Genomic DNA, 23,474 nt, shown 5'->3' on the forward strand with positions numbered 1-23,474 from the left:
GGACGTCATCCTCTGCTTTTAAGTGCTCGGCTCACCGTCGACGGGCCTACGCTGAACATAAGCCCAGCACGGAGTAGGTCATACTAGGGTTGGTTTCAAAGACTCTCTCAAGCACATCGCCGATTACGTGGTGTGCCTTTGATTTATCTTTTCTTACTTGCCTAGTCACGGATCTGGTGCCTTCAAACCTATGGCACCATTTCAAAACATCTGCGTTAGACGGTGGCCGCCGACGAAACTTCAACATGGATTCCTTGCGGATATAGTGCATTGAGTTTGTCTCAGCCACACCACTGCCGCCGCACACTCTTTCGTACTTTAAGTTGGCATACCGCAGCTCAACACATCCCAGCGCAGTGAAACAGAGACGTCACAACAGCAGCGATGAATAAAAAGTTCGCACCACAAAACGAAATTAACCGAGAGAAACACAGCTCGGGACTTCGCGATGTCACCCTCCGATTCTTTCCGAGAGTCACGAACGCAGACGATATAAGCTTAATTGAATAAAGTCACTCGGCAGAAAAAGAGAGCAAACAATATTTTTTGAACGGTAAAGCCTTGTTAAATCAGTTCTAATAATTTTTTTCGCTCAGTTAGCCGAAAATGTAGGAAGCGCCTTAGTCGAATCATACGAAACGGCCGGAACTGTGTAATCAAAGGGCCCGCGCTTCCTGCAATGATCGCCTCGGCGTCTTGTCGTGACGCTTTCCGCTGCAGAAAATAGATTTCACCACTGCCGCCCTTCAGCGAAAAAACGGCGTTTGAGCGTTCCGGTTCGCCGATATCGACGCAGGCGATTACGTGTTCGCATCATGCACGACTCAACAAAGTACCGCTCTAAAACTAGCTACGATACAAAAGTTACTATAATACGCAAGCTCTGTGTGGAGTTTCACCGCAAACGTGCCAGCGGTTGAGGCGGGGAAATTTTTGAGATAAAAATGCGCAATACTGTATATATTTCCTGGCTTGAGACGGCACCATCGCGGCGCAGTCAAGCATGGTCAAGCCAGCACTGAGGTACTGACTGGTCGCCCGGCACTGCTCCGACAGCTAATATAAAATTCTGAAATTATAAAGAAAAACAGGGCTGCAACGGCAGCTCTGAACTGAACTTGAAAGTTGCATTAATGATTGGTCACATTCAGATGAAACGAAGTCGAAGCACACTCAAAATCTCTTGTCTTATCTGTGTTTCTGATTAAAGCAGCACACACTCGTTTCTCACAACCTTCTCGCAAGAAAAAGGCAAAACTTGCTTGTACCCCTGAGGCCTATTGCTGTTAAGCCCCAAAATAGGGACTTCTCAATATTTTTCGCATTTTTCTTCATGTACGCAGCGCGAATCATAAAAGCTCGCCTGAAGCAGACATATGCATGGGAGGTAGCCTAAAAAGCGTAACGTCAACATTTATCGCCTCATTACCAAACGCAGCTGAAATGCATGCGGTAACCAACTGCATGAGCTCTCTGGCGCAAAAAAAATGCAGACCGTTTACTGAAGGAATATGTGAGTAATGCGGAGTAAAACAAAACAAAAGCATAAACGCTATGTACTCTCATCTAAATGCCAAAAAAGTGCGCGAAGACGACGAGACAAGAAGAGGCACCAAGACGAACACACAAAGCGCAGAACTTCCAACTGACTTTCTTTTGTGAAAACAGGGGGCTTATAAAGGCTACCAACATAACAAACAAGGTACACTAGCCAAAAAAAGTCGTGTTCAGTGCGAAGACAATATCAACGGGCCACGTGTAATTAGGACTGATGGAAAGCCCGGATGTACCCCCCTCTAAGAATTCGATCTCTTTCCTAGATAGCATCCGCCTGGCAACCGAGGCCTCGAAGAACAAAGCGGTTCGCCATACAGGTCTCTAGGCGCGGAGCCCCCTACACTGTAAAAAAAAAATGCTCCGCAGTACAGAGAAACCCGCTGGTAATGCGTTGCCGGAGGGTTTTCCGCAACATGAGGTACGGACTAAATGTCAGAAACAGAGACTCCGTATGACGACTGTCACATTCTCGGTAACGGAAAGTTACGTCATGCTATGCACGAGACCGAAATCGTTTTTTGACAACGAATGCTTATGTTTTGTTCTTATTGAAGATTCCGCAATGTGTATGCATACGTCCTCCGTTCCCTCGGAAGTCATTTCATCTAGAGCGGAAATTATCTGTATTGTAATTATGTACTTTCTGTAGTACATGAACATGCGTCTTCGTATAGCTTCTGCCCGCAATGTTCACTGCAGATGTAGCCGTCCAGGTGCCAAAGAAATAAGTATTATGTACAAGGCTTTCCTTTACGCATATTATGTAGTGCATACGTACAAAGAATGCAGCTTAGAATGAAAGAGTGGTAAGTGTTTGGGTGAGTACAAGTACATACGTTTTATTTTCATGGCAAACTACACACATTGTACATCTGCACATTGCTGTCGGATCCATCTGAAAAGCATAAAAAAAATCCTCATTTAGTGGTCACACAACACCAAATATAAATTTCACAAATATATTTCAACCATCCGCTATTGAACAATCGGCTTTCGCAGAAGCTTTCAAACGCCATTCACCAAGAACCAACCCGTTATAATTTATTGCCCAAAATTCATTTCTCATAACAGTAAACAGTAAAAACCACAGGTCCAGAAAGAATCAGACAAAATGCGCTTTCCCGGGCGGCACTGTGCGCATGAAAGTCTTTACAGTTGCTTATCATTTTGTGCAAATAGAAAGTAGCTCAGGATGGGGGCCAGATGCAATTCAATGCAGGTGCCTTTCTGTACATAGTACTAAATGCACAACTTAGCGAGCAAGGAACATTGGTAACATCTGAAAAAGGTGGGAGACGCTTGCCGAATTTATCGTCCATCCAATTTGTTATAGGCAAGACAAGACGAAGCGAAAGTCCCGCACTCAGTTTATATCCAGTTCCCGGGCATGCCCGTTGCGGCAGATTATGACGCTTTTTATTATGACACAAACTTGGAATACGGCCCCAGGAAGCACACTTCTCCAAAACCGCATGTTTTCACTCATAGCTTCCATTATCTCAGCATGTGCAAGAAAATGTACTAATATCTGATGTCAGTGAAAATGCAGTCACACGTACCGGAAGCAGCTCACTAAGGCATTCCAATATCTCTGCAGTGTGCCTCACAAGGAACGGATGCTCAAGTTTCAAAAAAGGGCTCTTGGCAGAAATTTAACCAAAGGCCGTTGCCATGTGAACCTTTTCAAAATGATGACCCAGAAAGACGAAGTGTCCTCATGTGTCTGATGCAAAAGAAGGATGAAGGCATGAGTCTTTCTGCTTTTTGAACAGCTGTGATAAGTTTTTTACTGGTACTGCTTGGTGCAGCTTCAGTCTCCTTCTTGACATTTTGTGAAATAATTATATATCTGCGAAAGATCTCGCTAGCAAACATTTTGGCACTAATGGAGAAGCAAAAAGACCCATGTCCTAGGCCTTTTTTTGTGACACTAAAGGAAGGCTTGCCTTTTAGAGTCATTGATTACGAAGAGGTCCATGTGGCAACAAACTTTGAGAGAATTCCTTCAAGGGCTCTTTGTTCTCATGAGGTGCCCTGTAGATATATCACAACACCTCAGTGAGCTGTTACCAGCCCTGTGAGTTCACTGTCACTTGACATCAAGGGTATGTACTTTTTCCTCGCCACATGCAGCAATGATGTATATGTCAAGAGAAAGCATAAAAGATTTCTAAGTGCAATTCCAGATTGCTTGCGGAGGAAAGCACAAGAGTGGCCATGCTCAGCTGTTACCTTTGCTTCTTGCTCGAGTTCTACAGTGAGTACTACGTAATGACAGGTGTCTGCATCAACTCATATTTAACACCCGTCCTGTGCGACCTCCATCTGGCACTACATGACAGGCAACTTTATAACACCCTTCATGCAAAGAGTGTCATCAGGGTCGGTGTGTTCTGTCAGTTTCCTGGTCCTGTGGTTTGTGCTGTGTTTTCTACTCTTAAATTATTTACTTCCTTCATTCTCCACTCCATGAAGCCTGAATGTGCTACACTGGGCTGCTCCACGCGTCGTGGAGCAGCCCAGTGGCCATTTTTTTTCATACGTCGGAGGCACTCAGCTCGAAATCCATGCTTACTATATTCAGCAGACAAGGGTACATGTGAGACACATCATTAATAACTAATTCTCAGAGTTGTATCTGGTGCAAGAATATCTAAATACTACTCAATTTTTGCTTAAGTTTTTAGATACACTCTTAGATTAAAAACATAATTTGGCTACATTAGCAGAAGCACAGCACCAAGGTACTCACCAGTTACCTGAAGCACTGTACGCAAGTTCTCGTGCCATCATGAATACAGCACACTGTCCACGTCTTCATAATGCCATGTCACTCCAGCACTTCAGTAGCAAAATTTTCCTTTAAAAAAAGTAGTTTTGTTTATGTTAGACTGGTCATATTTAATTTTACTATATACTATGTACTTCTCATTGTACTGCCCCAGACTAAAAAATACCAATGATCACGCTTTGAATTATGTCATATGTGATCACCAATATGTTCTTAGAAATTCTGATTGAAATAAATCTGACAAAATATTATTTCAGAAAATGTGACACAAGGAAGAAGGACGCTAGCTAGATAACCTGGACGAATGTTTTCAGTTGCATGCAGCCACCGGCACCATTGCACACAAAATGTACAATAAAGTGGGTTTTACCTTTCCGAATAGAATTTAATGCTGCAAACATTTAAGTAAAAAAATTTCAACCTTCCATTCCGCATCAAGGAAAGAAAATTCCTCTCATTTTTTCACAAGCCTCTGCAAGTACACAATTCAGTGAATCTACTCTACAAGTACTTGAATCTATCAGCACGAGACAGGGACGAGAAAAGAAACAAAACAGGCACTGACTCGCAACTGAAGTTTATTGAAGTGAACAGAGAGTATACAGAAAAGCCACACGCCACAAACTACACAATTACACATAAGCTACATCACAACATAAGTAAAAGATTGCCCTTAACATTCCTCTCATCTAGACAGTCCAACCCGCTGCATGTTAACGCTATGGGCAGCACACTCACACATTCGTCACCGAGTCTTAAGATGTGTCTAGCCTCGATAATTTTCTAGTTAATCTGCTGTGAACGTAGTGCCAAAATGCGTGTTGCCGAAAGGAATGGCTAGCAGACTTCACATCCCTTGTAATATGCAGATAAGTTACAACCCCTACCAATATCCAAATACCTCTCATGCTCCTGTAGTCTTACATTGATAGACATTCCAGTTTCACCAACATAAACCCAACCACATGATAATGGTATGCAATGCATGCAATGGTTGCAAGGCACATATATTTTGCCACATTTCACTCGACACATGTGCTTTTCCCTAACGAAATTCACAAAATTATTAACAATTTTACAGATTGTAGACAACTTATTAGGGGCCGAACACACCATTTTTGCGTCATACCTTCTGGCCACAGTTTTCAAATTTTGCAACAATTTATGTATGTACAGTAACACAGTCAGTCTTTTGGCATCTCACTGGCTGGCCCCAGCCTGATAATGCCAGTCCCTGCGAAGGGGTTTCAGCTTTTAACATGCTAAAGGGAAGAATGGCACAGCATCAAGTAACGAGGAAAGCAGGACAGCACACCCACGCACAAGTGCCAACCCTGGAGCAGATACAAAATCCAAGAGCGCGTGCTTGACATTCAGCGTTGACAGTCAAGGAAACGAGGAAACACGGATTTGAACGCTAAAGATTGAACGAGCCCGATCCTTGGCTGCCAACGCTGAATGTCAAGTACACGCTCTTAGATTCTGCATCCGCTCCAAGGATGGCACTTGTGCGTGGGTGTGCTCTCCTGTTGTCCTCGTTTCTTGATGCTGCGCCATTCTTATCTTTAGCATGTCAGACCAACTTGCCCAATCTTGTATGCTCAGCTTTAACAATTTATCGCACGCTTCTGCAATAGCATGGTTTGGAAATCATGCTTTCATTAGCCTTAAAATCTTCTCTTGGAAACCAGTTGTCACGCTGTAAAAGCATGGCTTCACCAATACCGAGCCTAGACTTGACGACGCAATGCTATCTTTCACTAGCTTAGAATCGTTCGGCCAACAGTCAAGTAGCTGCTTAACACTCCTGAGCGAATATCGCTAGCACACATGGCGTGTGCAGAACATCAAGGTAAGGTTCAGAAACCGCAGCTCTTTTTGTTGGGACATTTTCTCCAAGGTAAACTTAATACAAAGGCCTTGCTCCTTAAACAAGTTCACAATATGTACAGGTCCCACACTATCACAACCTTTGTAAAAGACCAGAAAATCATAGACGTAGCGAGAGATTTCCCCCAGCCCATGCAATTTCTTGGCAATCATTCCTTCCACCCTGCTTAAGAGAATATTGCTTAGCACAGGGGCAACCTTCGAATCGATACATTTAGCAGACTTTTGAACATATGCCGCACTGCCATACTCCACAAACATGCTCTTCACTTCAAATAAAAGGAGGCAAGTGCCAAAAAAGACTTATGTTACACACCCGTTCCTAAACACGAGCTCATCGTTGTGCTCAGATGTACACATTCATAAGCTTTTCACAAGATCTTCATACGGGATAGAATAAAATAGTTCTACATCGACACTAATCACAAGACAATCCGCTGGATTGTCATTCTTAAGATACTCAACCACACTGCGAATTGAGTACAAGAAATGGATCTTCCAAGATGCGAAGTAGACGGATGCTTTTGCAAATAACCAGAGATAATTTTGCATGAATCCTTTTCTGAAATTTATCTGAAGAGCATGTTATTGAATAGCATTTATTTGAAGAGCATGTTTGTAGAGTAGCGCAGTGCGGTATGTGTTCTAAAGTCTCGAATATGTAGTGGTTCAACGGTTGACCTTGTGCTAAGCAATATTTTCTTGAGTAGGGTGGATAGAATAATTGTCCAGAATGTGCATGGGCTGGGGGAAAAATCTTTTGCTATGTCGATGATTTTCTGGTCTTTTATAAAGGTTGTGATAGTTCGGGACCTGTACATCTTCTCGAGTTGTTTAAGGAGCAAGGCCTTTATCTCAGGTTTACCTTGGAGCAAATGTCCTAAGAAAAAGAGCTGTGGGTTCTGGACCTTACCTTGACGTTCAGCACACTACATGTGTGCTGGCGAGTGTTAAGCTGCTACCTGGCTACATGTCGATCATTCCAAGCTAGTGAAAGATAGCATTGCACTTTCCAGCGCGGGCTCAGAATTGATGAAATTATGCTTCCGCAGCATGACGACTAGTTTCCAAGAGCAGATTTTAAGGTTAACGAATGCAGGATTTCCAAACCTTGTTACTGCAAGTGCATATGATAAATTGTTAAAGAAGCTGAGACAGTTTTGCGGTGACCGGCACAATCAGGCTGGGGCCAGCCAGCGAGATGCCAAAAGACCAGTTGTGTTACCGTATGTACATAAATTGTTGCACAATTTGAAAAATGTGGCCAGGAGGTATGATGTAAAAGTGGCTTTCTCGGCCCCTAATACGTTGTCTAAAGCATGTAAAATTTTAAGAATAATTCTGTGAATGTGGCTCGAGAAAAGTACACGTGTAGAGTGAAATGTATATGTACCTTTTAAAATGAATGTGGTATCAAATATTATTATCTTGTAGTCTGGTTTACGTTGGTGCAACTGGAAGGTGTATGAATGTAAGACTACAGGAACACAAGAGGGTAGGGGCTTGGCTAGGTGGTTGGGGTAACTCTGCTGTACACTGCACGGGATGTGAAGTCTGCTACCCTTTCCTTTTGGCAACACGCATTTTGGCAGTAAATTCAGAGAGATTAAATGGGAGATTATCGAGGCTAGACACATCTTATGACTCCGTGAAGAATGTGTGTTTTGTCTATCGTGTTAACACACAATGAGTTCGACTACCTCGATCAGGGAAATGTTGAGGGCGATTTTTGACTCATGTTGTCCTGTATGCTTATCTGTAACTACATGGTTTATGGTATTGCTTGGCTTTTTATATATTCCCTGTTCACGCCAATAAACTTTAGTCGCGAGTCAACACCTGTCTTGTCTCCTTTCTCATCCCTGTCTTTCGCGCTGGTGGATTCACCGCAATGGCTCACCTCTGCAGAAATCCAAGGCATGACATTTTCCTCTTCACACTCGTGGTTCAGTGCATAATACGGCAAAGGCTTTTCAATTCCAAGGAAAGTTCATGGCTCCATTGAACACTGCCTCCTGCTTACAAAACACAGAGCAGCAATCACTGTAGATTCTACCTGTGACACAAAGAGCAAAGTTTTAGTTTGAGTGGACTAAACTAGGAAAGCAGCACAATATATCTATAGCCAAATAACTGAACTGAAAGAAATAGAGGGTAGTGTAATAGTGAACACACTGATATATTGCAAGTGAGATATATGCATAATATATTGCAATATCCAACACTGCTACCATTGCCTTAGCCAACTACTTCATAAATAACAATAAATGCAGTATCACAAAAATACTGATAACGTACTATTAGTGTTAATAGTAGCAGTGCAGGTTCCATGAACAAAAAAGGGCCCAGTGCTGACTGTCGTTCCCACAGCAGCCTTGTGACCAATGGCCGGTGTAAAGAAAAGAGGAGGAATGACTGAAAAGAGAAAGAGCCAGGGGGAAGGAAAATAGGTATAGAAGGGCTTAGGATATCATAGGTAAATAAGGTTGTTTAGACAGTGAGCACAAAATAAACATTACACACAAGTAAAGACATACAAGACCAAACATATATATCATTTTGCAGAGTGGCAAACTTGATGCCATTTAGTCCAAAATATGTTTTCAATGAAGTGATTATAATTATTAATAGAACAACTGACCGAGTGAAACCATAACAGGGATGAACAAGGAAGTTGTTAATATTCTGGCAGAAATTAAAAGAAAATGGATCTGGCCAGGGCATACAATGCAGAGAATGAATCACCAATGGTATCTTAGGGCAACAGAATGAATTTGATGGATTTTAATGGCACAAGGGCATCTGTGGCCAAAGAGTGCCTTAGCACAAGTTAATGTCGTCTACTCAAGGTGAAATCAGAGACCCATTTCCCAAGCATTTCATTCCAGATAAGCTGAGCACCACGCCAGGAAACAGCTTGTGCATTGTATCGCTACAAAATGAATTTCACCCTAAGAAAAATATAGGAGGAGATACCTGATTATAAGCTCACTAGATAAGATTAGGTGATTTCTGAGAGTGTGGCATGTAGCTGTTGCAAGACACAGATAATTAAACGGGAAAAAGCCATTGTCCTGAGGTAAATGTAAACTAAGCAATGAGGATAATGAAATTCGCTACACTAGAGCTGTTAAGAGTCAGCTCAAGTTCCATGCTTCAAGATGATGCAAGTTTGCTCAGTGAAAAAAATCATAAGTTCACCCAAGAATTGGTATCTTGGCGGTATCAGGCTGCAGGTGCAGATGAATTAATCCTGCCTCAGAGAAGAGCTACATAGAGCACAAAACATTTTAGGCCAGTCCTACACTGACAGCTGTTAATAACTATTTTAAAACTGTTTTTCATTGCACAAACAATAATACCGAGTTTGTTTTGGTCATGTGATTATGTTACTGAGGCTCTCCTAAAAATTCTAGCCAGAGCTAAAATACAAGCTGTCTCAACTAAGTTTTTATATCAACAATGAGAACATAAACACATGCAGATTATTCAAGTAGAAGTTTTATTCTTCATGACGTGACCTACAAATTTTAAATTATACTGAAAAGTAATAGAGTGGAGTGCTTGTGCCAAAAATACTAAACCTCAACAACAAAGAGAACACAAGATAAAGGCAACAACATATTGCCCAAAATTTAAATGTTTGACAGAACAAATATGAAAAGAAAACCTCTCCACAACTGGAACAAAACAGCGTGATACCGAGCACACATTTGAAAATTGTTTCATCCAAATCCCCAGTCTGGTGCTCCAGCACTCTTCAGCCAGCATGTCATGAAATGTACCATAGTTCTGGTAGCTGTAAAGAGTATACAGCTGATCCGGCATTTTGATATGTGAACAGTAACCCTCAGTGACCACCAGGCTGAATACTTTCAAGAGGCTGTTCTATTAACAAGACTGCAGTGAAACACTTAGCAAGTTATGCTGGCGTAATAATGCAAACCGTTAATCTGAGAGTTCGCTACCACGCAACTCTGTAGTAACTCCTAAAGTGTTGCAATCGAATGAAAAAAAGGACTGCCTATTATATAAACAAAAGTCAAGAGGCTGCAATGGAAGGCTACGACAGGAGTGCTGCAATACAGCAATAGCGATACAATGTACACTTTAAGCAACACAATGAAACATGATCTTTTATCCTTAATTATCAAAATTTCAATATTTGTTTTCCTTGCTCTCTTGCAAAATTAAGTTTAGATCGTGAAAGCGCTCAAAAAGAAAAGGATACAAAAAGAGATTTCCACACAGTGCACTTACTTCCAGTGTCTTTTTGAGCACATCCACTATCTAAACATGGTAACCCAACTAGTCTAAACGCTGTCGTTATTCCAAAATTAAGCCTTTCACAAAGTGGGAGCCCCTTTCCCCATACAAGGTACACCATAACTAATCCAACACTTTTTTCATGATATGTTTTCTCTGAGAATAAACACTGAAGATTTTGCAGTAGTACTTGTCTTTTCGATTCTACGAATGTATCATGCAAGTGTTCAATCAAATGACCATCTGCCTATCTTGATCATTGCTCAAAATCAGGGTATAATGCACCATGAAGGGCAGGCTCTGCTTGATTTTTATGTTTTCCTAACGAAGCATGTACGTGCAACCCTTCTGCTGGCTTGTATGCAGCAGGTTTGTCTAGCTAGGCGAACTGTGGTTTTGCTATAAAGATGAAATGGTACTTTGGAAGTGAATGGTTGTCTAAAATGCATTTAACATACATACCGGGGCTTTAACAGCACCTGGTATAAGCAACATCAGTGGGGGGACAGCAGGAGTGGCCTAGTGGTCCGAGCATCTGCCTCGCAAGCAGGAGGTGCGGAGTTCGATCCCCAGTGCCACCGGGTAACCAGCGGTGATACAATGGGTCGTTTCAATGGCCAGTTTAAAACTTGAAATAACCATGCTGCAATATATACAAAGAATGATTTGTGTGCTCTCTCTTACATGACATAGTTAATCATATCATAGTGTTGGTAGTACACAAAATGCATGTGTGGAACATATACATGCACTGTTTTTGTTCACATCTTACCTGCCGTGTGCTGCTATGGCATGTTATGTGCTGGGAAGGCAACAGGTAGTGAGCAATGTTGTGTTGCAGCCTTTCTTCTGGTGGAATTTGAATCATGTGAGGTGCAGCTGAAAGAAATTGTTTCATACATAAGTATATTTTATGTAACACAACAAAAAGTGCACAGCCCCATCATGAGTTGTGGTTTAAACTAACAGCGAGCTTTTTACTACTCTATTTAACATATGATGCAAGTCAGTGATGCTGGAGGCACAAAACTAAATACTGTGAGGTAACAAGAGCTAATATGGACAATCATGCCTTTAAGAGATATTGTCAATATATATTATCCTGAATGAACTAAAGTTATCCTTAGAAGCATTCAGGGGAAGATAATTTTGCTAAATGCCTTTTGCCAGAATAGGCCTTTTATGAACCAGTTCCAAATGAAAAGAATAACTTTAAGACCATGCTATGCATGCTCTAACGCCAAAGTAGTTGCATACAAGCAGTATACTATGCCCCTAGTTTTATGGTGGGCCTGTACTGCACAATTTTCATGCAAGGTAGTGGAAAGTATGTGCCATGAAACAGACCTCTGCTTGCTGAAACTGGCAAATAAGTACTGGGTTTTTAAGGCAGGAAAGAAGTTACATAGTTCCTTCTGCAGGTTTTGAACTTCAGGTTAGTTATTTGAAAAATATCAATCCCTGAACTGCAATGATTGAAGTTTTTAGCAAATAACATTTCCATTGTAACAGTGGAAACGCTCTTTTATTTGAGGAACGACTTTTCAAAAGCCTGCGTTTCACGGTGGCTGTCAAGTAGCCCTGATAAAGAGAAACCAGTCACGACACACAACCAAGCCCCCGTAGCACGTTTTCAACTATACCCTCATGATATAGCTTTAAAGTAAGTGTTAAGCAATACAAATACAAATCCCTTGATTTCCTTCATGATTTATCACTGGTGTATATACATACAAAGATAACCGTACAAGATGTGGAGTGCATGGTACAGAGAGAGTAGGCAGATGGTTTCTTGACACTCAAAAAGTGAACAAGGGAAGGAAAAATCTCAGGGTGCTTGCCGTTTCGACAAGACAACTTGTTTTCGTCTGGGGTCAACATATACAGAGTAAATTTAGAATCAAGTACAGGGTTGTCCACTCTTAGTGCGAACACGCGAGCACATGGCTGTGCTCTTTGGGCCACTGTGTCTGACATTGCCACACATCGAAGTGTAACATGACACGAAGCACCACATCCAGGTGCATCTCCTCTTGCGCCATTTTGCAGCGATGAGTGGCTGCGCCGCACACAGTGGACCTCTAAAGAGTGCGGCCATGCGCTCACATATTTGCACTAAATGTGGCCAGCTCTGTACATTCTGGAATTGGCATAATTATTTGAAAAGGCCTTGCACATAGTCAGAGGTTTCCCAACCCATAATTTCCCCCTCCTTTCCTGCTTTCTTTAATTTATCGTTATACTTTAACCTTACGCCCTGCACCTCCTGACATCACTTCTCGGAACCTTGGCTGCCATACTCCTCCCCCTCCCCCTTCTTTTTGCCTTTTCTCCGAACCTGCCCTCATTTTCTCTTTTTCCTTCAAATTATTTTGCCCCCCCCCCCCTGGTATTTTATTCTGCCATGCTGCTTAATTCCTTTATCCTAGTTTTTCAGGAAAAGGCAGCCAGCCATACCAAGCCACCTGTTGCGGCTGGACATAAAGCCATTCAAGCCCACTATCCACACTCCATACCCCGAGATTCGTTTCTACTGAATTGGGCTTTTTTGTTTTCACAGATTTGCAGGTCAACCGGTTAATCTTCTTTAGCAGCTATCATGCCTGGTCAAGGTTCACGCTCCCCATCGTAACGCCCTTCCCATATCGCACCCTCGTCCCACACAACAGGCCTTTCGCCTCGAAGTGAAAACCTTATTTAAACCCCACCAATGATGAACACTTTGCCAGACAAAGACAAGTCCTCTTGTCGAAACGTCGGCAAGCACCCTGAGGCTTTTCCCTTCCTTATTCAGTTTGTGAGATACCAGGGACAGGTGTTCAAGCAGCCATACCACACTAATACCCCTGTCACACGGGCACCACAAAGACCTTTGAGAATCATATCCAAAGGCGTAAGGAGTGCAGCTACCCGGTACAAATGTTGCGCCTTTGTCGCTAAAAGCCTTGGAGGCGAAGGCGCTCAACCGAGACCTTCGGAGCCCGAAGACGCGGCATTCGAGAAGCTGTGATCGCAGTACCATCCAAAGTCAAAAAGTAAAAGCAATAAAAAATAGATAAGCTAATAATGTTTGAAAACATTTTTTTCAAATACGAAAGGTGTGTCTGGCTTTGGTTTTTGTACGGGTGTTTATGTTTTATGTTCAAATTTCAAGACAGTGAAAGTGTTGCGGCAACACCGAGCGCCCATGGTGGCCAAGGCAATACACGTACAAAACCTGCTCCTGCTGATGAGAGTAGCTGTTGCAGTACTTTTAAGGAAGCAATCAGAATAAAAAATTGTCAAAGCTCAACGAATGAACAGAATACACCACTTTAATTTTAGAACACTCACTTCAGCCACCTCGAGTATAGCAGCGGGTGCTAAGCCTGAACGACTTTCACCTTTGGGCTGCACCGTGTAGCTGCATCGCTGCTCCTTTAAGCTTTCGCTCCTTTGGTGAAAAATGGTGCCTTTGCTGGAAAGGCCTTCGAGGAATGCCATGTGACAGGGGTATAAAGCACATTTTTTACTGACACGAAAGACTCAGTGCCTTTAGTTCTGACAACATTCTGAATCATGCTTTGGTGGCTTAGCATATCAGAATACTGGACATGACAAAATCAGATAATTAGTGAGGGCTATTATTTGCTATAGGTAAAATTATAACATTCTCCTAAAATAATGAAAAGAAACCACCAGCACTGACATCAATGTACAATTTGGCTGTAACATACTGACATGACAATATAGTTACACGTAAATATCCTTTTCGCACTTCAAAACTGCATGCATTATTTCTAGAAAGTGCGAGAACAGAAGCTCATACATAGTGCCAAAGAAAAGAGTGCATAATAGTACCACTTATGAGGTGTTTATCGGCAACTGCAATGAGCAAGGCTATGTTAATGGCAATCCAGAGTTATTATGTGTCTTACGAGCGCATGCACTTGGGAGGTGATAGCAGCTGTGGACGCAGCTGTCCATCGCAGTTTTGAGTCTGTCGAGATAAAACAAGGGGTAAGGTATTCCCTGTTTTGCTGCCGAAGGCAAAACCGCCAGCGAGTGGAGTTGCCTTGCTATTCACTGTCAATATCTACTGCTCAAAGTAAAGGAAACTAGGGCCTAAAACATACAGCATTTCATATTATGCTTTGGCCAAATGCAGTGAGAATGAAACAGACTAGAGACTTGTCTTATGACGTTTGCACTCTTTACTTTGCACCAGAGGAAAATAAATTTAAGTACAGTTGACCTACTGCTTGCCACAGTCCTAGAAGAAATGAATCCAGGTCTCAGAAATTCTACCGAGAGAATACTGATGCTGCATGTGCATTTCTCTGAACTGTTCTGAAATATGCAGAAGTTACCAATTTTTTTACTACCTGATTACGTACTGTAATCTTTGCAAGGAATATGAGGTTAACGGACTGGGAAAAAATGTCAGGAATGGTACCTTTGGTACTGGGCACTTGGACAAACAAATGACCCACTGGGCGTCCCCAGGAGCTCTGCTACCAGGCACCCCTAGCAACAGTAGTCAATTTTCCAGATCCAAAGGAGCCATGCGAATGATTGCCGAAAATTCAAGTTTAAGGACAGCAGATGCATGAACACAAAACAGTTTTCCAACTTTGGTTCAGTGTGATAAATGGTTTCAAATCTCTAGACTATATCTGGTAGTACACAAATTATCAGAACACCATCTCACGCTCAGAATCATCCCAAAACACATTCGACACGCAGTACCAACATGGACAGTTCGTGCTTAATTGAATCCAAAAGTTTACGCTGATCGACCAATATTACTCTAAATAGAGACAGAAAGCGCATGCACGTTGTACTGATGTTATCGTGAACATAACGTGCGACTAGACGCAGGGTTACAATACAAACAAAAAACCGCTTTCAAAATTTGAGAACAAAAGGCTCACCTTCTCACAAGTTCGCCAAACCGGAGACGTTGCCGAGTGGCTGCCGCCAAAGTCACTCGCAATGCACAGAAACAATAAAAATGCAGTGCCGCTGACTTTCCTTGAGCAATTCCAGTCGATTGAACTACCAACTGTTCGCACCGACTACCTCTGCAAGCATGTCTAAACGTTAGCGGCGGAGCCACGCCATTTGCAATTTACGGAGCTACACGGGAAATTCATAGCGCCATTCGCGTATTCGCGCTCAAGCTCACGTCGCTGATGTCGCAAAGGCGCACAACGGCAAAAACATATAAGATGTATTTAATTTTCGGTAGCTTTTTTAGCTGACAACCTGAATCGTTTGATATATTGTTTTTTCTTTTCGTTGCATGAACGTTATTACCACCAGCGGCAGCGCAGCTTGGCCATGGCTAGCCATGGCGAAGTCGAAGCGCTAGCCGAGCCCGCAGTCGGAAACATGTGCGCAGTTAGCGCAGTGTGGAGTTGAATGAACAGGAGCTATGGAATGGGTTTTTGTTCTTCCGTGTTCGCTGCGTGCGTCCTGCGCGTTGTGTGTCTTTAGTATGTGTGTGTGTGTGTGTATGTGTGTGGCCGGAACGCTGCATTGGAGTGTACATACAACAGCTCGCTGTCCCGTGCGGCATCGGTGCGTAGTAAAACGATCATGCAGAATGTGCGTTACAATGCCAGTTGCCCTGCACGAAAGAGGAGACTTGAAGCCGACGGAAAAGCTGCTCTCCCTCGTGGGACTGCAAGAATCTGGCGAGTAACAGTCGACGCGCGTCTCGGTGGATGATTCCGTTTACCACGCCAAAAAATTCAGCACTGGCCAACAGCAATGATGAACTGCTGCTGCATCATCACCTGTGTGATGTTTGTGACAAGCTTGTTGGATGTGAACGTGGCCATGAATGGTATTCGCCGAGCAGTGGCCCTCAGGGCGTTGCACCAGTGGATATCTGAAGACAATTACTGTTTGCCCGCGCCCTGGCGCCTCGCGTTCAACCGAATGCTTTGGCGTTAATTATTTATATCTGAATTTCACACGTAGTTGGACTCGCAAATATTACAGCGTACAAACGTACCGTCGGAAGAGCACCCTTTTTCATTTTTTTAGGGAGGGGGGGGGGGAATTACCGTCTGCTCAAATTTAATGTCACTAATATTTTGAGCTTATTTTCTAAACAGGTGCCGTGGTGGCACTGTAAGCAATGCATTTATTGGGCAGAAGTTTATTTTATGTTGTGTTGGCACAAGGTTAATGATTGTCATTGTTCTGTGGTGCCATGTTCAAGCAAAACACATAATTGTAAACTCTCTTTGAAGAATGTCTAATGAGGTAATAAATTACTGAGCAGCGAGTATGCACTGTGCTAAATGCGACGAACGTTACTGAATTACTTCACACTTGTCATGTTCTGTTGTCGTTAGTGATTACGTATGCCTTGGTGTCTGCTGCTTTCCAGTGTAGGGGTCGAGAGGCATGTCGAGCTCCACTTAGCAGCTTTTTTTCCTTCCACTCTCTACTGGCCAACGTGGTAAAATAAACTCAACATAATGCGTGTTTGCTCAGACCTAGATTAGACTACCATTTCACTTATTTACTCTCAGGGCCAATTGGCATCGAAGAGAGGAGAGCGACTAACATAAATACATGTGTAGGCAGATTAATTAAAATGATTATACACAGCAGACTTGAAGGCATTGGATGCAGTGGTGGACATGACGAAGGCAGAGAAGATGTGACAGCTGGAAACGTAGAAAAGTGGAGATCTACGTGAGTTTGTACGCGACTTAAGGTGAACGCTAGCAAAAAATTAAGAAGGCGCAGAAGACTGAGGCCAGAGTTAAAACTGTAGTTTAACAGAGGAAAGCACCTCCCAGCAAGCCAAAATGTGCACATGCAAGCAGTTATGTGAACACAGAACATAGAAAATGAAACTCCTTTTTGGACAGAAAGAAATCTAAGGCACATTGCTTATTGTGATGTTGCTTAAAAAGTTGGTGTCTAGTTGTTGCCCTTCATATCTGGTCCTTCCACACCCAGCAACTGAAATGCCATCAAAAAGGAGCATCTCCAATCACTCTAATTACATGGGAGGTACACATCGCCAGATGTCAGAGGCTTGGCGTCTCATCTTGCAGACTAGCTAGTTTGGCAGATTTAAACTTTACCGCATGTAAGAGGCATGCGGTAGCCTTGAAGGGGAGTATTTCATAAGTGTTACAGCATATTGTACAGTCTGGCATGCTTCATTATTTACATCACAGTAATATGCTAGCACAGGCTGCAAACTTTGTAAGTGAACAGAAAAAAACAATGTTCATGCCATATCTTAGCCACATTCTTAGTATTGTATAAAAAGTGCAAATAAGGAATTCCTCATTTTTTGTCAGCTTTTTCTTTCTGTGCATTGATTTTTTGCAAGTTAGCAAGGTTCTACAGTCTTGTGTGCCTATCGGCTGGCCCCTTGTTTGTAAAAGGTACCGAGTACACAATGAGTCGTGTCAGTGCAAGCTAAGTAAACGATGGATAGAAAATTCGTGCTTTCAGAGTATTTCCAGAAAAAAACTGCTATTATTTCCTACTCAGGATGGGAGAACAGCATCGATGGTGCACATCCTTCTTGTCACTGCAGCAATTATGGCTGCTCGCTGCTTTTTGGTGGCGTTTCATTTATCTGCAGGAAGAGCAGGCATGAATGGGCGGCAATAGGTACCTACTAAATTAAACATTGCATTGAACAATATGTTGTTGTGTCGGTGCTTTTGTTATCCATGAAGGAGTTGGTGTTTTTGATTATTGGTTGTGTAGCAAAGATGTAACTGCTACATTGCACTGCATTCACAGATTTGTTTGCCCATGCTTTTGGTTTACTCAGTTGTTTATTTCCTTACCAAATGGCAGATGGAAATTCGGCTTTCAACTTGTGCACTTTCATCATGTTTGCAATGTACTTTCAGCTGGTGTTCAGTTTCACTTTGGAGAAGTTGTCCAACCATTGTCTGTGTCTAAATGTTTTCTAACAGTTGACCTCATTACGCAGCATTTCTCACAGAAAGCAAATGTTGCAGTAACATTTTTATTAAATGTTACTCTATTATGTGGCTAGCAATGTAGCGAAAAATATTTTCATCAAGTCAGCTTTTAACATTATAGCAAATTAAGGCCTTTGTTATTTAACGTTGCTCACAATTTGTACCAATCACTCAACCTTGAAGCAATGTAATGCGTTATCACCCTTCCTCGGCTCTTCATTGTGTTAATCACATTAGACATGCTCACGGTAGTTCGCCATGCTAGTTTGCGGACATCGTTGGCTAAGAGTAAACCAGACAAATAAAAAATCGGACGTCATGTGATGCCTATAGTCCGCGGGCCAGCAGTTCATCGTGTAAGAGTGGCGTCACATCATAAGCATCTTCTGTTTTTGCTGCCTTTAAGCAAGTTATTAGTGCGGTTGGTGCAACACATAGTCGATGGGGTCAACCGTCCTGTCGTGTTAAGTTTTGATCCCTTAAATTGAATGTTTAGTATTTTTCTCTGCAACGACTACAGAGGAACACGGACGTTTCCTTCAATACTGGACTGAATATACGGTAATTCCCTACGTTTCATTGAAAGAAGAAGTGTTTCTGTATTTAAAACGTACATAGTCTACGTTATAGGTACGGAATTTTTTTACAGTGTACTCCATCCCGGGTCCACGTACATGAGTTGGGAAGGTAGCGGTGCCTCCTATATCGGTAGACAATAAGTTTTCTCTCTCTCTCTCTCCTAGATAGAGATAAAGAAGGTGAGCTAACACAGTTGTTACCCCTTTTGGAGATGAATTAAGCCTCGATAACCTCTCTTTCCGTTTTTCTTTTTGCCTTCGCAAGTAAATTTGTGTGCTCCAGATAACGACAACTACTGCTGTCGCAGCTCTTACAGTGAAGAGGTAGATTATTGCCCGTGTCGGTGCGCAGGGATTGCCTGTGCTCGAGAGCGTGCTCATTTAGACAACGGCCAATTTGTTTTATGTAGGATCGTCCGCACGAAAGCGCAATTTCATAAATAACTTCGGAAATGCATTGGTGAGCTTGCTCTGCTGGTTATTCTTGCAAGTGGTGGGTTTCTTTTTTGATTTCTTCAGTAAAGCAAAGACATTTTTCAATTTGTAGGGCGCCGAAAAAACGACGCGGATCCCATACCTTTCCGCAAGGTTCTTAATGTTGTGAGATAGAAAATGAAAAGAGGGCATGAAAAAAGGTGACTTGGATTCCGAGCGCTGTTCTTTTTTACCTGAAGATTTTAGCCTTTGAAGGAAGCTATCGCAGGTGCTGAGAATTAGATGATGGGGGTTGCTAGTAGAAATGAGGCGCTCAACTTGATTTTGAAAACTGTATGACATGGTGTGGGCACAAAAATTCTGTAGCGCGGAGAGACAGCTAGACATGATGATGCCACGTTTCAATAGCTTGTAGTGAGCACGCCTGTAGGGCAGTAGACGTTTGTTCATCCTTGCGCTATAAGACCAGCAAACAGGGGCATTGGTGAAGTATAAAATTAGGTCCAAAAACTGGATGTGGTTGTCTCTAACCAGTTCATGAGTAAAAATCAAACCTTGCCCCTAGTAGGAGGTGTTAATAATGTTAGGGACAAACTGTCGAGGTCGTAGTTAATAAACTTGTCGGAAATCTTTAGAAATTCATCGACATAACAAAACGCACGTAACACAGGGTGCTTTAAAAACTTGTTCTAAGCGTCTGTCTAAAAAAGCCATAAAAATATCAATAAGCACAGGAGCAACAGAAGAACCAATGCATATTCCAGACTTTTGAACATAAAAAGTTCCGTCGTAATTTGTCTGGAATTTTACGTTTCTTTAGTGGAGATCAGGATTGCATCTTTTAAAAGCTATAGCTATAACTCCATGGGTTATAACGCCGTACTGATGTGCAGCTGCTAGCGTTTTGATGTTTTTGATCGCACGCCCCAAGTACTGAATAGCGGCTCGAGAATTCGAATACGTTTTTTAACGAAGCCATTTTTAACCTATTTAATAGAAAAGAGGCACTGTTCGTATCGGATTTGGTTTCGAAAATATACTATTCGCCCACCACTACTATTCCCCCTAGTACTACCCCTACTACTATTCGCCCACCTCTCACGGCATGGTTGAGGCGGCCACCGGCAGTGAGCCAGTTATGCTTCTTTCCAAATCCAACGGAGCATCTAAACTGCGAATAAGGCTACACTGGGCATATTAATCGCGGTCTAAACCTCTCTTGGTTTTGACGAAAGGAAAGGCGAATTCCTGGCTCACTTTTAGGTGGACACTTGAACCACGAAGTCAGAAAATACAAAAGCAGCCAGCGTAACGTAACGCGTTGCGCCTGCCGTTGTATCCTCTAAATGGCTTTTAGCAAAGCTGTTACAGCTTTTGCTGTAAAATCATTTTTGCCAACCAACTACGAGAACACCTCAATAGCTGAGAAGGGCGCGAGGTTCGAGCCATGGGCCTCCGAGACCGGGCATCGTGGCAGGAATTGCGAAAGCTTTGGCGGAATAATATAACGATGCCAAAATTCATTCCATGTCATCGACGGTGACGTCAAAGCTGCGCATCGGTGACTGTGGTGTCATTGTGACTTGTGCGCACACGGTCATGCGCAACCGTGATAAGGCGGCGCACATTGGAAGCTGATCGCCGCATGCCGGTATATAAAGAAGCGGGAAATAAAGACAGGGGTTCTTTGCCCCTCATCTGTCAACTGGCTAGCCTGTGTCTGCTCCTGAGTCGCGCCTTTCTCTTGACGCGACATGGTGTCAGAAGTGGGATCGAGTTCGTAGGGGCGGTACCGCGGCGCTCGGCTAACAGCACATTGTGCAATGGACACCCCCTACACCTCCACGTCAGCATCCGGCAGTGCGGCTGCCGCGCTGGCAATTCCTGTGCCGGACAACTTAAACTTTGACCGGACATCGGATTGGCCAGAACGGATTTAGGCGTTCGACGACTACTGATAAGCCACAGGTCTGAACGAAATGCCAGGAGTCCAAGTCCGGATGCTGCTCTACAGCATGGGCAGGGAAGCCAGGAAAATTTTTCAAAATTTTGGTCTCTCGGAAGAAGAATCAAAAAGCTACGAGATTGTCTGCGAAAAGTTTTCTGCTCACTTCGTGGCAAGAAAAAACGTTGTGTACGAAAGCGCCTGTTTCCACCACATGCAACAGGAGCCCGCCGAGCCAGTCGACCAGTTCGTAACCGCTCTACATGTACTGGCTGTCCGCTGCGATTTCGGCACCCTCCGTACTCGTCTGGTACGGGACAGGTTCGTCGCCGGACCTGCAGATGCAGCACTGTCAGAGTCCCTCCAGATGTATCCCAGTCTCACCTTGGACAGAGCGCTTGCAAAGGCTCCCCTCAAGGAGACGGTTCAGTGACAACAGCGAGAACTACGCCCCGCCAAGGCGAAGTCCGAAGTTTGGGCTATAGCTCAAAGCACGACAACGGGGGCCTTAACTTACCGCAACAGCGACGTTCGCCAACCTAAGGACGCCCGGTGCCGAAGAGTGATGAGGATTTGCAGCGATGCCAGTTTTGTGGACGCTCGTACGATCCGAGATTGAAGTGACTCGCTTGGGCGATGCGCTGTAACAGCTGTAGAGCCCAAAGACATTTCAGTGTGATCTGCATGAGAAAGCCTTCCAACCATGATGTAGGTGTTTCCGCTCTACAGTAAGAGCCAGAAAGCTACTTTCTAGGAATATAATTTTACAGTACGTTGTGTTGGGGAAGTTGGAAATTATTCATATTGTGGGCCAGCGCAAAACGGACAACGTCGGAAAGTGTCGTCTTCTCTTTCCTAGGTTCGTTGCCCGTTTTGCGCTAGTCCACAATTTGTAGGAATGCTTAGTGGTTCAAAGGCTAAGTTTGTTCAGATGACTATAAACTGAGTGCCGCTTTGTGCTAACGTCAGTTCCGGAGCGGAAGTCTGTCTTTCTGTTCTAATTCCGCAGAGCGCCTCCGCGGTTACAGTCGTCATGCGCAGTATCAACGGGGGAAGGAGGTCAATGCCTCCTCTTGAAGGGAATCTTTGAGACAGAAGTCGTTTGGAAACAGCAAGTCACACACCATGTGGTAGAATATGTGCATACTGTTGTCTTAGGGCTACCAGCCATTGAGGCCCCTGATGTGAAGTTTTTCGATGTCCTGTCGAATAAAAAATCTGAAACCATGTACCCACAATTGTTCTCTGGTCTTGGCGCAATGTCAGTTGAATACACCATTCGGCTGAAGGAAGGAGATTCACCTTTCGCCATAGGCACACCTCGTCGTGTTCCAATTCCGTTAAGAGAAGCCGTGAAAGCCAAACTACTCAAAATGGAACGAGAAGTTGTAATTAGAAAAGTTGGTGACCCAAACGAGTGGTGCTCGGGCATCGTGCCTGTGCTCAAGCAGTCAGGCACAGTGCGCATTTGCGTAGATTTAACCCAGCTAAACTAGAGTGTGTTGCGGGAGCATTTCTTGTTGCCGAAAGTTGATGTTTTGCGCGTTCTTGCGGGAGCATCATATTTTTCGAAGCTGGATGCTAACTTGGGCTTCCATGAAATTAAACTTGGGGAGGCGTGTTAGTAGCTCACCACTTTTAATACTCCTTTCGGCCGCTACTGTTTTTGCTGGTTACCATATGGGACAACTTTTGCCCCGGAATATTTTCACAAGCGAGTGGGCAAAACCTTGGATAGCCTGCCAGGAGTAGCTAGTAAACCTCATGGATGACATTAATTTTTGGTTCATCAAAGACCGAACAAGATGAAAGGTTGCATTCAGTCCTAAGCAAGCTTGTTGCCTGTTACAGCCGCCGTCACCCTCAGTCGGGCTAAATGTTCTTTTGGCGCTCGCGAGTTAGCGTTTTTGGGCTACGTTGTTGATTCAAGTGGCATCAAACCGGACCCTGTGAAAGCACAAGCAATCAAAGAAATGGATGCGCCGTCAGCGGTACCGGAAGTGCGCAGGTTTCTGGCATGGTCAGTTGTTTGGGAAGGTTTGTTCCAAACCTAGCTG

General features: G+C 43.3%; 2 long non-coding RNA genes across 3 annotated transcripts; both read right to left on the bottom strand.

Moving 5' to 3' along the window:
• Positions 1-2,319: 2,319 nt before the first annotated feature.
• LOC144103302 (uncharacterized) lies at positions 2,320-8,285 on the bottom strand. The gene is made up of 3 exons (XR_013308284.1): positions 8,139-8,285; positions 4,310-4,417; positions 2,320-2,452 (listed from the first exon to the last, which is right to left on the bottom strand). It is a non-coding gene; the product is annotated as an uncharacterized LOC144103302 (long non-coding RNA).
• Positions 8,286-11,000: 2,715 nt separating this feature from the next.
• On the bottom strand, positions 11,001-15,538 carry LOC144103307 (uncharacterized). Of its 2 annotated transcripts, none has more exons than XR_013308286.1 (3): positions 15,418-15,538; positions 14,940-15,010; positions 11,001-11,147 (listed from the first exon to the last, which is right to left on the bottom strand). It is a non-coding gene; the product is annotated as an uncharacterized LOC144103307 (long non-coding RNA). The 2 variants fall into 2 exon arrangements; XR_013308285.1 differs by lacking the exon at positions 11,001-11,147 and adding an exon at positions 11,316-11,383.
• Positions 15,539-23,474: the final 7,936 nt, after the last annotated feature.

The sequence above is a fragment of the Amblyomma americanum genome, chromosome 1 (genome assembly GCF_052857255.1).
Source record: "Amblyomma americanum isolate KBUSLIRL-KWMA chromosome 1, ASM5285725v1, whole genome shotgun sequence".
Lineage (NCBI taxonomy): Eukaryota > Metazoa > Arthropoda > Arachnida > Ixodida > Ixodidae > Amblyomma > Amblyomma americanum.